Raw genomic sequence first — 18,003 nt, 5'->3', positions numbered from 1 at the left:
ACTTGAGGAAAGAGACAAGCATTAGATAAATGGGGCTCATGACAGCAGTTTGTTTGAGAGGAGATTGAATTGGAAAGCATGCATTACTCTATATCCACAATAAGATTGTCTGAAACATCTACCTCCCATTGAGCTAGACAACCATAAATCTCAGATCTTCCCCCTGATGGCAGGTTGTCCTGGCAATAATGCTGGTGGATAAGCAGAGAATGTGTGCATACTAAAGGCAGGATGAATGTTTGCACACTGAACCTAAATACACATCTCTGAAGAAAAGGAATGGTGCACCCCAAGGCACATTCCTTCTCCCAGACTTACCAGTCAGCTCAATGCAATCAGGCTGTGAGGGATCAAAGGGATGATGATTTTGGTTGAGTTCTCTCAGAAGGAGACTCTGACACAGAAGTTAAGAACAAACAATTTATGTGGAGATGATTCTAGGACATATTGGCTGGGGAATGAGAAGGTGACACACAGGAGAGAAATGAGTCAATATAGAGCACAGATAAGCAAGATACTACTGTGAGAGAGGTAAATGAAGACTGTATTCATCAACCCTTTCCCTCACTAGAGAGGTGTTCCTGGAAACTCTAACTCACAGGTGTTGCCAGTGTTTCCCATTCAGAAGAGCAGGCTCCTGAGGCCAGAAGGAGCGACTAGACAGACTCACAATTGTTTGCACAAAGCAGCAGTGGTACTGGGAGGAATGGTCAGTTTTGTGGGGCCATCAGTGGGACATTGTCAGCTTCCACCAGATACAAGCAAGTCTCCCTGTTACTTCTCCAAAGCAGAAGTTTCTTTTTTATAGGTCAAGATGGTGAAACAAGATCTTAACTATGACTCCTTCTCTATTTCACAATCTCTGCAGGCCAGGAATTTGAGAGCATTTTGGCTGGGTAATGCTAGTTCAGAGTCTCATGAGGTTGCCATCAAGTGTTGGTTAGGGTTGCAGGCATCTGAAAGCTTGACTTGAATTAAAGGATCCATTCTCAAGATGGCTTACACAGAGGCTATTGGCAGGAGCCCTTAGTTCCATACCATATGAGCCTCTGCAGGGGGTCAAGTGAGGGTTCTTCCCAGAAGAAGGGATTTAGGATAGAGAAAAACAGGGACAAGAAGTTTAGGTGTTTTATGAGTATGAGCTAATCTTAGAAGCCACATACATCAGTTCTTTTGCATTCTTTATTGCAAGAGCAACAAGGGTTTATTAAACACCCCTCTCCCCTAAGGCACAGCAAGCACTCTGGAAGGGAAAGAGAGGAGGGAACAGCCAGGCCTGCTCTACACAGAGTCCACATGCAGGGTGATCAGAGCCAGGCAGGAGGGCAGAAGGAACATGGAGGGTACATAGAAAGGATGGGGTAGCAGAGGTCAGAGGCTTCTGGCTGAAAGTCCTGGATCTCCAGTAGAAAGGGAGGGAACAGAGTAGGGGACAAGGGGAGAGCAGGTTTTATTCTATTTTCTTAAAGTTGGTAAAGCTTCACTTAAAGCGAAAGAAACTGGACTCTATTTCTTAAAAAAAAAAAAAACAGCAGGAATACAAAAGAATCTATGGATGTATTTTAAAATCACAAGAGGTGTCAAGCATTCCAGTATTCAACAGTGAGAGGCTAGGCCTTGCTTCCAACTTTTATGAGAGATTAAAGTGGAAAGGTCTAGAAAACTTATCTGAAGTTAGTTTTTGTGTCCCCCACATCCTCCCAACATAGGGAAAGGGATTTATGCTCCTTTCCCTTGCTCACTTTGAGCCCAAGTGAGGACTTTTAAGGAGACTCTGGGGAGTGTTTGGCTTATGTGTCCTGGAATGTGGGAACATAAAGACAAAATTCTTAGATATTCTTGGGAAGTAGAAAGTTGAGTGGTTATGTGCTCAAGCCTAAGTAGCAGAATGAGAGGAAGCAAACCCCACATGAATCTAGCTTCCTTCACTTAAGCAAGGAAAAGTACTGAATTTTCCAGAAGCATGAATACATTGTGAGGGCATGGGGAGGAGAGTTGATTGAATCTAGAAACTGCTCATCCACAGATAATGCCTAGAGTCATAGTCTGACCTGCTCTTGGCTAGTCTGGGTTACTATATGAAGTACCACAGTCTAGGTGCCTTCAACCAAAAACATTTATTTCTCACAGTGCTGGAGGCAGCTCTCGTGGCTCGCCCTTCTTCTCATACTGCTTGTTCATTTCCATGTTTTCCATTCATATATTTTATTTCATTTTCCAGCTTTATTGAGGCATAATAAATAAATAAAATGGTATATACTTAAGGTATACAACATGATGCTTTGACATACATGTGCATTGTCAAGTTAGAACCATGCTAATAAATATTTCCCTGTCATAGTTACCTTCTTTCAAATTTGTGGTGAAAATACTTAAGATCTATTATTTAAGCAATTTTCAAGTATTCAAGACATTATTAATTAGAATCACTGTTCTGTATCTTGGGTCACTAGATACAGAATGTGCCTTTTGCCATTTCGCCATTGCCCTATCCCCGATCCATGGCAACAACTTTTTAAATCTCTGTTTCTATGAATGCAGTTTTTTGGAGTCCTCATGTGAGTGAGACAGTGTGTAGTATCTGTCTTTCTGCATATAGTTCATTTCACGTAGCATAATATGCATTGGATTCACCCATGTAGTTACAAACGGCAAGATTTTTATTTTAAGGCTGACTAATATTCCATTATAAATATATGGATCGTATTTCCATCCACTCATCTTTCTTATGAGGGGACTAATTCTATTTATAAGGGCCCACCTTATGATCTACCTACTTACCTCAGGCCCCACATCTTAGTACCAATACACTGGTGATTCTAGCTTCAACAAGCAAATTCCTGGGGGAAGTGGGGCACAAATATGTAGTCCATATGAAGACCAGAAGAAAAGAGAGGAGCACTGGGAATTCAAGGGCTGACCTGTCAGTCACATCCAACTACCAGATATAGGAGATAGCCATTTCCCACCTAGAGGGACCAGCAGGTAAGGACCTCCAAGGAATACAAAAGAATTTATAGCTATATTTTTAAATCACAAGAGGTGCCAAGCACTCCTATATTCTACAGTGATGACATAGAAAGAGTGGCAAGGGGCCACTCGTGCCCTTTTATAATAACCTTCTCTACAGGACTAACTAGGGTCCTACAAGAACTACATCAGTTTCTTCAGGAGGCAGCACCCCCCAGTGACCTAATTACCTCCCAATAAGCCCCACCTCTTAAAGGTTTCCAGACACGATATCATTGGGGACCAAGCCTCCACCATATGAACCCCTGGGGGACAAACTGTACCAACCACGGGATCACAAATCTTTGAAAGAGAAGATTAAGAAGCAAGTTTGAATGCCTCTGAAATTTTTATGGCCAGAGGAGGGTTAACAGCTTATGTTTCAAATAAGATCACTGTAATTCTGTAGAAGTGAGAGCCGTTCGTTAGAGGTTTTAAAGAATTAAAGGAAAGATAGAAAGAAGTTTAGAACATTCCTATGGTCTGAGAGCCTTTTTGCTTCTAGGATATAATGCAAAGTTACAAGCCAGAGGGAAACTGAAAACTCATCCACCTCACGGTCCCCACCACTTCTTCTAGTTCACTAAGGAATCCTGGCTGGGTGCTTCTCTGCTCTGTTGGCCAAGTCCTGGCCTCTCCATCCTGTAGGTATAGGGAGAGGACTGGAGCCTGTAGGGAAACCGCTGAGAGCCAGCTCCTCCTCCCAGAGATTCCATATATTGCCTGATCCATCAGGGTGAGCACTGCGCTGGACGTTGAAGTTCAAGTCTTCTCTTTCTCTTCAGAAAGTTCCCTTCTCACGGTGGCACAAGAAGAAATAGCATTCTGGAAGCGGGAAAAGTTTGGGATGTCAGTCCCAACAGCATTTCCCCATTTGTCCGGCAGGGGGCGCCGCTATCGCGCGCACGGACCTAGCGGCCACAAGGAGGTTACGCAATGATGAGGGCGCAAGCTCCCGGGCCAAACGATGCTGACGCAGCCCAGACTCGGGAAAAGACCCGCACATCTAAGGCCCATGGTGCTCACGTCCCCAGGGAGGGAGGACGGACCTGCAAATACATTTCAGGAATCTTCCTCCTTCCCATGGAGCCCTAGAAACGGCTTAGTTGTTTTTCTGGTTGACTTGCTGCTGCATACAGCTGTCAGCTGCCTGTGATCCGAGTGGTGCTAGCTCAGTGCTCCTGTTTGCTTTCTGAAAAGGACTGCCCTGGTTGCTTTAAAGACTAAATAATCAAGTGATCATAGGCCTCCTCTCCTGAACTGCCCCCGTATGCCTCCAGGGTGCTGGGGGTGGATAAGCACCCTGTGCCTTTCCCTGCCATTTTTATCCCCCCACAGGCAGCAAGGGTCCTAATAGTATTTTCTTTCCATCGGCCTCCCCGCTGTGCTAAATGCAGCTTGTTGCAAAAAGGGAGAGAGGGAGGTAAAGAGGGAAGGAGAGAAGCCAGAGGACTTCAGTGCCTTCTCAAATGTGTTCCGCCTATCTGGGAGCTGGAGAGCTGTGTTTACAGAAAGAGCAGAGCCTGGACACTGTGATTTTCTTAAATCAGCTTCATCTTGCTGCCGCATTGCTGTTTAGGGCTTTGTTTACTTTGCTTTGTTTTCAATTTTCTTCAATGTAGAGGTGATCTTTCTGGATACTATACTCTAAAAATGGATTCTGATGAAGAGGGAGATAAGAGGTATTATGGAATTATTTCTGGTAGGGAAGTAGGGCTGCTGTTTTACTTCTTTCCTTCCTTAATTACACTGTAAGGAAAATCATGAAATTATTTTGTAAAGAAATTTGAAAACTCAAAGCCAGGCTTGTTTCACTAAAGACATACTAAGTGTAGAAAATTTGGAAAGTCTAGATCTGGAGAAAAAAAGAACATAAAATGCACTTAATCTCGAGGTGAATTCCTTAACCTAAAGATAATTGTTGCTGTCACCTAACTTAGTTAGCTACTGATAATTATCTTTCTAACATTATATATACTAGGCTTGGAAGTGTTATAATACTATATATAATGATTGAAAATCTTTAAACTATCTTGATAATTTTTAACATTTACATATTATTCCTTCTTATGTGTCATAAATGTAGCATGAAATATTCAGTTAACCAAGTAAGGATAGACATTGAAATCCATTATTTTTACTGTTATAAGACAATACGAGGTTAATAATTTTTGCATACTTTTGTATTTCCTTAGGAAAAAATCCCTAGGGGAAAAACTGAAGATTAATGGATCTTTTAAGATACTCAGTGTCTGTTTATAGATGCTCTTTCAAAGGTGCTGTGCCAATTTGTATTTTCACCAACAGTTATGAGCCAACATCAGTAGTGTTCCTTCTCATGTGCTCTGCCGGTTTTATAGGTCATGCAAATAGTATTTCATTGTTCTAATTTGCACTCCTTTGTTTGGAGTGAGTAGCAGTCAAAGAACTAAGGGAAGTGTAGTGGTAAATTATGGCATTTAAGATATTTGAGATTTGATAAGACAGTGACTCTTGCATAGACTGAGTCTTTTAAAGGTATTCTGGATTTGGGGTGAACTAAATGTTTTGACACCCTTAAATTCATATGCTAAACCCTAATCTTTAATGTGATGGTATTAGGAAGCAGAGCCTTTGAGAGGTGATAAAGTAATGAGAGTGGAGTTGTCACCTTGTGAATGGGACCCCAGAAAGCTCCCTTGCCCTCCACTGTGTGAGGACTCAGTGAGTAGACACCATCTCTGATCCAGAAAGTGGGCCTCCCTAGACATTGAATCTGTCGGTGCCTTGATCTAGGACTTCCCAGCCTCCAGATCTGTGAGAAATAAATTTCTGGCTTTTTTTGTTTTCTTTTTTTTGCAGTTTTGGGGCTTGAACTCAGAGCCTTTACCTTGAGCCACTCCATCAACCCTATTTTTGTAAGGGGTTTTTTCGAGATAGGGTTTCATGAACTATTTATTTGCCTGGGCTGGCTTTGAGCTGTGATCCTCCTGATCTCTGCCTCCTGAGTAGCTAGGATTACAGGCATGAGCCACAGGTGCCCAGCTAAATTTCTGTTTCTATAAACCCCTAGCACATGGTACTTTGCTATAGCAACCCAATTGGATTCACAACCATGAAAATTAGGGACATGTCATATGAATTTGGGTTAGAATTATTCTTAAGTTTGATTACTCAACATATAATATTAAAAGACCTACCAGGCTTAGAAGATCTAAATACAAGAATTCTGGGAATGTTGTCTTTCATGGTAGCCTAGCATAAAGCAGAATTGTAGCATCAGGGAAAATCCATGAAGTAGATTGTGTGTCCAGTTGTGCAAATGTGCATATCCTCACAGATGACATCTCTCCTTATTTTAATTCAGTGTGAAGCAATAGGAACCTGTGCTAGGAAAGGGACAATTAAGAGGCCATTTTACTGAATTACAAATTTCCTAAAAAACAATTTGCCAGGTGCCCAATTTACATTTTAAAATCTTTTTAGAAAGTTTTAGTTCCATCCTTGTCTTGTGTTTTCCCTTATCCCTGTCGCCAAGGTCTGGCCAGGCTAATTTGTCACAGAGGAAGGGTCACATTTAAAGGCAGGGACAAGGCGAGGCAGAGCTACGAGCAGGAACTAAGCTAAAACTTAGTTTTAGGAACTAAAACAAAAGCAATGAGTGAGAAAATTCATCATTTTCCAAGTTAATTTTAGTAAATTGGCTTTCAACATACTAACTCAGAACCCTGATTTGGTATCTTCTTCCAGAAATACCTCCTTTTGCTTTTCTAGTTCTTCCCCATCCAATATTACTTTTCACCTAGACCTTGGAGATTGTGCAATTCATAAGAATAACCCAAACATTCACCACTTGATAGGGGGCAGGCTAATCATTTATGTGTGCTCTGAGAAGACCTCGTCAAACTATATGAATATTCAAGACTGTTAAGGCAAAAGGAAGCTTTGAAAGGCAAAATGAGAAGGATTCCATAGAACATTTCAAAGTAATAGTCCTTGGCTACAAGATTCAGGATTTCAATAAGAAAGATGGCATCAGTCCAAGATTAAACAGACAGTGGTTGGGCAGATGTCCTTGTAGAAGTAATTTTATTCTTGCAGTCTTTTGGGAACAGTTCTTGTTATCAGACACACACATGAGATCCCTTCATTCACAGACTCTTGGTTTAATTTATTATTACTTTGTTGTTGTTGTTAGGGCTTACGAAAGTGACTCCATTTTGATTGACAAGCTTTCACAACAATACATTTAAAGTCTACAAAGCGATGGTGATCTACAGTTCAGGTCTCTTATCTATGCTAACCTCTATCCAGGGGCCCCGTGGTTGGACAGAGAATAATTCCACCCTCAGCACTCTTTTCCTTTCCCACAGCCCCTCTAAAACCTTCAGATCATCAACACTGATCAAAGGTAAGTAAATAGCACTCACTGCTCTTTTACTTGCTTCTGCCTGTGGGGCAAGTTGCCAAACATTTTATCCATTGCTAGACAAGGGAATTTAAAAGCTTGGGATTTGGCAAGAAGGGTGGGGCTCTCATAGTGATCTGGCCTCTAAAGGAGAGATAAGAGGATGAGTAGACATTTTGCACTGCAAATAGTTTCCTGCCACTCTTTCTTGAATTTTCCTAAAATATATCTAGATCTCCTTCTCAGTCTGATTGCATCATAAAAATCCTCTTCTACTATTGCAGCCTTAGACTCCAGGGAGGATTAAAGGTAACAGAGAACAGTGATTAAAGTAAACCTTAATAAAAATGGGGATTGGTGAAGTGGTTCAAGTGATCGAGTGACTGGCTAGCAAGCATGAGGTCCTGAGTTCAAACCCCAGTACCACCAGAAAAAAAAAAAAGCAAACCTTAGATAAAAATCACCCTGCAAAATTTAAGGATATAGCTCTGTGGCAAGCTCCCTGCCCAGCATGCAAAAAACCATGGGTCTGGCCCCTAGCACTGCAAAAAAAATCATCTTTCCACATGTTGAGTCATAGACCCAATGATTTTCAGCTTATCATTATGGTCTATGCCAAAGAAATATTGAGATCAATATACTTACAATGAGTAGTGGAAGAAAAATTTACTGGCAGAAATTTCAACACACATGAACTTGACCAGGACACTAAGGATGTTAGTGAAAGTGGCGTGGGAAGCAAAATTGTGAGTTAGGTGCTGAAATGATCTGAAGGCAATGTGAAGGGTACACTAATGTATGGCCCAAAATGTAAAAGAGGAAATAGAATTAAGTAATGCAAGTACTTTAATCCATCATACTGGAAGTCCAGCAAAATTCAGGAGTGGATGCCTATTTAAAGTCAACTCTGTAGAACTCTAGAAGTGAGGATGATTTATCTGCTGGAACAAACCAGATTTGCTCTGGATCAAGCATGGAAGCATATTAAATATATTCTTTTAAAGAATCTTATTGCTTTATTACAGGATATATTGATAGATGATAAAGAATTGAGGCAAACAATAACATAATTCATAAACATCAAAGGATTGGTGTGCTCTTTTGTTTGATCCACATTCTACATAACAGAAGGAAAAATTTCATATTTTACAGAAGGCTGTTTCACCTCTGATCTATGAACCACCTTATTTCAAACACATCTCACTAGTACAATTTTGCCAAGTGCTTGGTTGGGAAGCCTTTCCATGTATCACTCACTGCAGAGCAACACAATTTTCTTGTGATATCCATCTGGTGTTTATATCCATCTCTTGAAATGTAGGGGCTATTAGAATTAGATCAGAAATACACCATGTAGAATGGAGCACAGGCTCGTGTCACTTACAAGAGAGAAAGAAAGAAAAGATAATAACATTGCAGGGACAGAATAGGTTCCTTTACAGATCTTTGGAAGACCAGTACCGTATCATTCCTAGTTCATTAATTACAAGGCTAATTCTGAGGCCCTGAGTAGTTGTCACGTTTGGCCTGAGACAGTAGGACCCCTGACCCACTCTGATCTAGAAATGTGGTTAGTTTCTCTTTGGAACATCAGAATAGCCAGGTTGGTTATACTATGTCATTTCAACATTTACCAATTACTTTACTGACACTAGTAATTCAGTTTTTACCAGGAATAAAGCTTTATATTCCATTTAAAAACAAAGCTCAAAGAAAAAGAGTTGAGAATGGTGACATGTTACTTGTAGTTTAAAAGTGGCTCTATAAGGTGAGTGTTAGAACAGTGTCTAGGCATTGGTTTCCTGTAGGAAAAGGAACGTAAGTGTAGTGTACCAGGGGCCACTCATAAGAAAGGGAAAAGTGAGGCTGAAGTACCAAAGCGGTTCATCTGAGCACTCTGCCCAAGGACCAGAACCTGGTCTCTTTTGTGTCTAAGCACCTTATACTTTCAAGGAATTCAATAAATGCACAAAAGTCCAACTGGGTAGTACTGTCATTACTTAGCAATAACAATCGGGATCTTTTTGTTTTTAGTTGGTGAAGGACTAAGTTTGTAATTTCATCAACTACTAATACTGCCTGTGGCCCATGCAGCCCTCTAGCAAGAGCTGTGTCCAAGCAAGTAGTATCATCTCATTACAGATGACAGCATCATGGAGTAGGAAGAGTGTTTGAAGGTCACTCAGTCCAGCTGCCAAGTGGAGGCAGCAATTCTTACAAAATCTCTTTCAGGAAGGGAACCAGCAGAAGGGGGAGGGAAGACAAGAGAGGGTGCTGGGATGACGACTATGATCAAAGTACATTGTAGACATGCATGAAAATGTCATAAGGAAATCCATTATCTTGGACAATTAATATACACAAATAAAAAGAAAGAAGAAAAATATAGATTCCAACCAGGTGGCCATGAAAGCCTCTGCCTGTGTCCATCCAGACCTAAGCCATCTGAAACCTGGAGAAAAGCCCATGTACTGCTCAATAGCCTATTTGTAGGAAAACTTGTTTTTAGCCAAAATTCGCCTTTCTATAACTTTGGTTGATTGGTTTTCCTCTAAAGACCCAGAAAACACAGTTCCCTTTGGCATCCACATCGTTTAACTAAGAGTCATTTGTGAAACAGAAAAGGTACTGGAGGCACTTTCTAAACTCCCAAATATGTTCCTTTACTCCACTGCAGATCAAGTGTGTGACCTCTGCTTAAATTCAATTAGCCTTTTCCTATGGGTATCATTTTCTCTGTTCAGTGAGTTTCTTTTTTAAAGATACACATCTGTACATTTCAAGTGGAATATTTTTGCAAAGTGAAGTATTTCATATACTTATGGTTCAATTTTTTAATTTTATTACATAAAATTTCAAACATATACAAGAGTAGATCTAATATAATAACAAATGCTCTCGCATATATCACCCAACTGTAAGTATATCAACCTGTGGTCAATCTTATTTTATACTTCTTTTCTTAGTTTCCCTCCTTCCTGATTGCTTTAAAGCAAATCCCAGGTAGTATTCAATGTCATTCATAATGATTCACTGCTTCTCTAAATTATAAGAATAATATACTATATTATTATCATTGCCACCCCAATTAGAAATTATTGCTAAATACCTCAAATTATGCAGGGCTTACATTTTTCCTCTCTTTGCTCTTTTGAATCAGGATGCAAAGAAGTTCTTACTATTACAGTTTCATACTATTTAAGCTTCTTTTGATCAACAAGTGCTCCTGTCTCATTCTTAGTTTATCCTTAAAATTTTGTTGCTTAAAGAAACTAGATTAATTGTCCTGGAGGGTTTTTTAGAGTCTGGATTTTTTCTGTATGCCTCCATTGTATTGTTGAATATTTCCTTTGCCACCTGGTAGAGGAAAATTTGGTAGCTATATCCAGAGGTTTGAAGAACTTCTGATTCAGGACTGCTTCAGGATCACTCCTAGGAGGTTTGGGGTACTTCCATCAGGAGGTAAACAGTATCTGGAAGTCTCTAGTTTTGTAATGCCTTAGCTGCTGATGGCTCTTGTCTAAATCCATTAATTCAATACATGTGGAACAATGATATCTGAATTGTATCATTTCCTTGATTTTAGCTAGAATACTTCTTTAAAGAGTCATATTCCTTGTCAATTATTTGTTTCTCCTGGAATAAAATTTTCATAGGAAAAGGAGATAAATACTTAATTTTTTACCTTCATTGGCTAGTTACTAACCAGCTAGTTCCCTAATATCCTCATTAATAAGGATCATCAATAGGGGTTTTAAAATATTATTATGAACTGAGGAATATAAACACATTTGATGTGGTTTCTCCCATTGCAATTATTATACTTTGTGTTGCTGATAAATTGTCCCACTTTTCACTAGGGGGGGTCTCTTCTTTTTGAGTTGCTTCGTTAGTTCTTTTGACATAAACCTGGTAGTCTTTGATGGCTCCCTTCCTTTCAGGTATAACAAAATTCAAGAATTCTCTTGTACATTCCTAATCCCACATATGGAATGAAACATTCCATTATAAGGAGGTCAGTATCATTTTAGTGGGTTATTAGTATTTAGAGACCACAGTCTGGATGTGAAAGGTGCTTGTTACTATTGGATTAGTCATTGTTTCTAGGTCTATAAAGATAGAGATACATCCTGACTTCAAACTGATTCTTTCATTTTACATTCAAGCCTTCAGAGTTTTTACCCAGTGTCATACATACAGATATATATGCTATTTATGTACATGAATCTATGTGTTTAATATGTGTGTGTCCTCTAACACTGAAGAATTCATTCTTAGTACTAATCTACTTTATAATACATGCCTGTCAGATTAAAAATACCTGTTCATTAAAGATAGATAGACAAATGTGTTCTAACATCTCAGTAGGTAACACCATCAGATAAGTGCACAATTAATATCAGTTGATTCAATATTATTTTCATTATAGAGGGTTGTACTTTAAAAATTCTTCATTTTATTTTTAGATTAATATAAAATATTTATATGGATTAAAAAAGCAAATGATGCTAGGAGTTTTTGGATGGAATTTTTTGGATCTTTGAGGTATAGGATCATATTGTCTGCAAATAGGGATATGTTGACTATTTCTTTACCTATTTATATTCCTTTTATTTCTTCTTCTTGCCTTACTGCTTTGACTAGGAATTCCAGGACCATGTTGAATAGGGTGTGGAGAGTGGGCATCCTTGTCTTGTTCCTGATTTTAGGGGAAATGGTTTCAGTTTTTCCCCATTAAGTATGATGTTGGCTGTAGGTTTGTCATATATAGCCTTTACAATGTTGAGGTACATTCCTTCTATTCCTAGTTTTTTTTAGAGCTTTTATCATGAAGTGGTGTTGAATCTTATCAAAGGCCTTTTCTGCATATATTGAGATGATCAAGTGGCTTTTGTCTTTGTTTCTATTAATGTGCTGTATTACATTTATTGATTTGAATATGTTGACCAATCCCTGCACCCCTGGGATGAAGCAAACTTGGTCATGGTGAATGATCTTTCTGATATATTGTTGGATTCTGTTTGTCATTATTTTAATGAGGATTTTTGTATCTTTTATGTTTTCTCTTCAACAAAATCAGAGAAAAGGAGGGCAGAATGGGTTCTGCCTTGAAGCTGGGCAGGGGTGAGGTAGAGTAAACAATGTATAGAAGTGAGTAAATGTAAAAATGACAAAATAAAAATAAATAAATAAATAACAAAAATACCTCAATTTAAAAAGGCAAATGAATAAGGAAGATATGTTCAGAAAAATTCATTTCCATCATTAACTCCCTCTACAGATAGTATTTTGGAAAAAAATTGCAATTTATTCATTTTAATAAGCAAATTTATTCATTTTTCTCCTACTTCCAATAATTATTTCTTAAATAAAAGGTAGCATGCAATGCAAGTTTAACTGCACATTGCTCTATTCACTTTACACTGTATCTTGGAAATCATTCAATGGAATATATACAAGTATTCCTCATTTGATTTTACAAGTCAATAGGTGTATGCCATGATTTATTCAACAAGGGCACAGCTGATTAAATTGGGGGCTGTTTTAAGCCCTTCACTTTTGCAATTTATGCATAATGGAAAGCTGTGCAAATTTGCATTCGTTTTGTTGCTTTTTAAAAATCTTTATTATGTATATGTGTAATAATATCCTACATATAAAATTTCTAGATCAAAGAGTAAAAGCATCTGTAAGTTTTCAAAAGAATGTCAAGTATTGCAATACTGCAAATATTTCCTTCACAGGTCTTGTGCAACTTTGCATTCTCACTATCGTTGAGGGGCATGAACAATGGTGTTAGACGCTGTTTCACTTTAAAATGGTAGAATAAGTGTTTCTTGAGACTGTCATATTTCCTTGTGTTTTCTCTTTTCCATACTGAACTTTTTCTACTTCTGCCACACTTAATAAACATATCTTCTATATTCACAGTCATTAATAAAATCCAGGAACCAACTAAGTAAAAAACTTTAGCAAGTAACAGGTGACTTCTCTATAGGTTGACAGTGGTTGAGCATCTTGAATTTATCTAAATGCATATTTCATATTTCTCCATTACATTCTCCCCATTATTATAAAATTCTAAACAAGGATCCTGTCTATTAGTACAGTGAAAGACAATGTAGTGTACTAAAAAAGAGAGCCAGTTCTGAACTCACATTTTTTACCCTGTCTCCATCACTAAGTAACTGTTGTTTTGGGTCAGAGCTCTGTGCTTGTGTTTCACCATCTGCAATGTAAGGATGTTAATAACATCCATTGTGATGACTACAAAACTTAATGCATATAAAATTCTTAAAGCAGCACCTGGAAGGTACTATATCTTCTAACACTGTTAGCTATTAAATGAAAGCTTGTAATCTGATAACAAGGCAGTAATGGTGCTTATTGAATGTGTCTTGTCTATCCCTAAGTGCCTTCAAGGTGACAGAACTCTTTTTTAAGGTTCTCCCCCCTCCAGAATTTTCACTTTTACATTCTCTTGCACATCTTAGCCCTGAAATGAGTCTGTAGCCTCTGGAAGTTTTATCAGTTAGGATTAGATTCAACTGCATATGACATCTCAAAATGGATAATCGATATTAAACACAATGTTTTGTTTTTTTATTCTCTCAGTAAAAGATTCTCAGAGGTAGTGAGTTTGGAGTTGGAACCATGAAACTATCGAGAATCAGATTTCTATCCTTACCTTTCACTATCCTCAGTATGTAACTCTACTCCTTTAATTTATGGCATTGATCTAAGATATCTGCTTGAGACCAGCTATCCCAACTGCATTACAAGATGCAGCAATCAGGACAGCAGAGACAAAAGGACCATTTCTACGAGCTAAATGAGAAGTCACACTAACACCTGCTATTGCATTTCAGCGCCCAGAATATAGTACCAGGGCCATATCAAGCTCTAAGGGGAAGCTGGATAATGTATGTTTTTTATTGGATGCATTGCCCACCTGCCAAATGACGTCAGAATTCTGTTGCTAATGACATAAGGATATTCACTAATGGAGTAGGCAACTCCGTCTCTCTGCCATGATATTTTTGTACTTTTTGACACCTCCCCTCTCTTTTCTACATTTCATAACATATTACTAGCATCACAGCAGGAGCTATGGCAAAGTTCCCCTGACCATAGAATCAATGAAAGAAACTTGGTGACCCTAGTGTTGTAGTGGGCACAAGAGCTGCAAAGATGAATGAAACATCTATCTTTTTAGAAAGCATTAACCCTCATGGGAATGTAAAAATTGGTCCTTTGTGCTCTAACACTTCTTTTTTCTTTTTGGTCAAAGGCTTTCTAAAAATAAGTATCAATCCCTCTTCTGATGTACTAGTTTGTTTAACTGCCTTATATGAGACCTTCCAGGATTGTACAATTAGAATGTTTTGAAATTTTCACTGCTTTTAATTGGTCTTTATTTTTTGAAGTCTATAGTCAAGAATAGTCCATAATTTTTTTCCTCTAATTAAAAAATCTGCCAGGGGGCAGTGACTCATACCTGCAGGTCTAGCTATTTGTGAGGCAGAGGTCAGATATCTAGAGGATCATAATTCAAGGCCAGCCAGGCAAAAAGTTCAGAAGACCTCACCTCAACCAATAAAAAACTGGGTTCGGAGGCATGCACCTGTCATCCTAGCCACATGAGAAGTTTAAATGGGAGGATTTAAACTTCAAGTTGGTACAGATCAACTTGGAAATAAAGAAACTCTAGTGGAAAAACACCGATAGCAAAATGGGCTGGGGGCATGGCTCAAGTAGTATAGCACCTGCCTAGCAAGTTTAAGGCCAAAAAGTAAATAAATAAATTTGCGCATTATATTAGTCCATGTATTTTTATCCCCATTTACTCTGAACCATAAGATGACATGGTTACTTTCTCCCAAGGTTCTTTATTATTTTACTTGACCTTGCATTTCTTCCCAGTTGCTCAGACTTAAGTCTAGAAAGGTAAATTTCTGTTTCTTTCTCCATCTTCTGAAAGGGGAGTCAAATGACAAAGTTACTCAGCAGTTGCTCAGAAGACCTGCATTTACAAGAAGAATCTTTCTGTCAATATTTACATGATTGAATTTTAAAATTTAGCATGGACCATGAGTTGTTTACATTATCTGTACTCTCAAAAACAGGGGAAAACCACCACAATGCACACAGGAGGAAAGAAATCAGACTTTGCTATCATTACACAATAATGTATTAATAATAGATGGTATAATGGTCCAAAAAAAGAGTTTGGCAAAACTCCCAGGCACTTTTCATAAACTAATTTCCATGACCTGCTTTGCCTGTGAAGAGTAGAATACATTATCCCACATTTACTTGGGTGTGGAAGAGTTGGCACCAGTCCAAGGACTGGCACAGGGACTCTGTGCTTGGCTCCATACCCCTCCAAGTCCTTGGTCTATCCTCCTTACAGTGTATGCAAGTGTGGGAAGAAGCCTAAGAACCTGGTTATGCTCTACAGAATGAAGTACTTTGTCCCTAAGCTCTTTCCAGCAATGATGCCTGGGATGCCCTTTGACAGCTACAAAAGTTTACTTTCTATGGCTTTCTGTTTTCCATTTTATTGGTGTAGTATGAGCCCACAAAAAGACTGGATGAGAACTAGGGTGTAATTCTTGTCTATATAATCCAGTGACATAATCCAGAGGATAACCAGCAGATGGTACTTTCAGATTTCTACATATGATGCAGACATAGGCGATATATGTGATAGAAGCCACACACTTACAAAACTTTTCTCTGACTCCAAATTCTGCACTCTACACCATAGCAGAGCTTGGTACCTATTCAGGTTCACTAAGGAATGGTCAGCAGGTTTTCTAAGGAATCAGAGCATATGTTGTTAAAGGTCTGAATATGAATTTATGTGTTAACTAAATGACATGGACAGGCCATGGACAGCACAGTAAAAGTGTGGCTGAGTATTCAGAAGTACTCTACTCTGGGCATTAGAAACATGAAACCATTTGCCGCATACAGGAGGAAGGATCTTAAGACATTTCAGTTACATCGCATTGCTAACTTGTGCCAGAAATGCTGCTAACGATCTCCAGCACAAGAGGGGCCACTCAGGTGACATGGAGCTAGTCACTGAGAAGCTCAAATCATTAGTTGGATTGCAGAGTATTTTTGTCTAGACACTTGCACTGTAAGTTTCATACTGCAAGTTTATTCTTATAAGTGAGATTTATTTAACTCCACACACTCATTTAATTCATTGAGTACTTCTAGATTCTAGGGAAATATAGTCACCAAAAAGGTAATTATGTAAGGAAGAACAGAGCAAATCTGTCAGAAACCTCCTTAATTATTTGACTTATGTAGAACTGCTAAGAAGTGCTGGGCAGAGACTCAGTTTAGTAATGGAGAAAAACAACCTGAGAGTTTGTTTCCAAGTTATGATGGCTATTCTGCACATAGCTGTAAATTTCTGGGATTTGAAAAATCAATTATCAGGTCAACAAGTGAGGTCAGAATAGATGCACATTTGCTGGGTTCATAAACTGTTAAGGAAGAGACCAACTTCACCCTAAATTATTTTCATGAGGCCAAAATTATAGATGATAAAAAACAAATACATGTTTAAATATATTTTCCCAAATAATAGACCTTTTATTGCATTTCTCTATGATGTTAACGACCTTGTAAACATTTCTGTTCCCAGCTGCCAACACATTTGTGGGAGTATGTTACAAATGCAGGTTTTGTGAACACTCAAACTAAACCACCCTAAAGTGGTATCTTCTGTGAAGCCCAATGAGTACCATCATAAGGACACCTCTTATCTCCTGGGTCATAGTTCCCCTAAAGAATTGCTCATGTCACAAAGGTGTTCTTTCTGTTGTCATTTTTGTTTGGAAATATTCTACTTTAAAAGCTAATTCTTATGGAAAAAATCAAGGCTCCTCTCTAGAGGTGGCTCCCTGGACAATCACAGTTTCATGTATCATTTCTCCTGTGATGAGTCTTCCCATGCCGGTCCACTGCAGCACAACATCACTGCCACATTTATAGTCCATGAACATTTAAGATGCTGAATTAGACAACCTGAGAACAAGAAATATCTATAAATTAATTGAGTTAATATTCATGTATAGCCAGCATGAGCCATTTTTTCAGCTTGTGGTTTTTTAAAGATCACATATTTCTATTTTATGCCTCCTTCTTCAATTAATTTTTGAGTTTCTACAATTCTTTTGTAAGAAAAAATCCATCAGAACTTTATTTGGATGCCTCCTATCAATTTGTTCAAGAACACTATGAACTAACCCCTTCCAAAATGTTCTTTCTGTAAAAGAACAGGAGGTGGCAAGTTGGAGAAAGAGAAAACTAGAAAGTCTGGTTGATGCACTAGTCCAGAGACCAAATCCACATGATCTCAACCAACAACACCTGCCTGTTATTCAAAGGTTTTGGTTGCAACAAAGTCAATTATCTATTCTCCTGAATTTTCCTTGGAGGATTTTGTATCCATTCTTGACAATAGATCTTTATGTCATCTAGATCCAAGCTCTCCTGACAACAAATGCACAGTTTAGTCACTTTCTTCCCAGATGCCCCAGGAATATGATGTAATTGCATGTACCATTGCTAAAGAGGACTTAGGG

General features: G+C 38.5%; 1 long non-coding RNA gene across 6 annotated transcripts in view; it reads right to left on the bottom strand.

Annotated features, from left to right (window-relative positions):
• Positions 1 to 6,404: 6,404 nt before the first annotated feature.
• Positions 6,405 to 18,003, bottom strand: part of LOC141423177 (uncharacterized) — a 265,833-nt gene continuing 254,234 nt past the window's right edge. For all 6 annotated transcript variants that reach the window (XR_012447828.1, XR_012447824.1, XR_012447829.1 and 3 more), the window contains one exon: positions 6,405 to 17,443. This is a non-coding gene — a long non-coding RNA (uncharacterized lncRNA). The remainder of the gene's footprint in view (positions 17,444 to 18,003) is intronic.

This window comes from Castor canadensis, chromosome 1 (assembly GCF_047511655.1).
Source record: "Castor canadensis chromosome 1, mCasCan1.hap1v2, whole genome shotgun sequence".
Taxonomy (NCBI): Eukaryota; Metazoa; Chordata; class Mammalia; order Rodentia; family Castoridae; genus Castor; species Castor canadensis.
The sequence above is the reverse complement of the archived record's forward strand: the minus strand, read 5'-3'. Positions and strand labels throughout refer to the sequence as shown.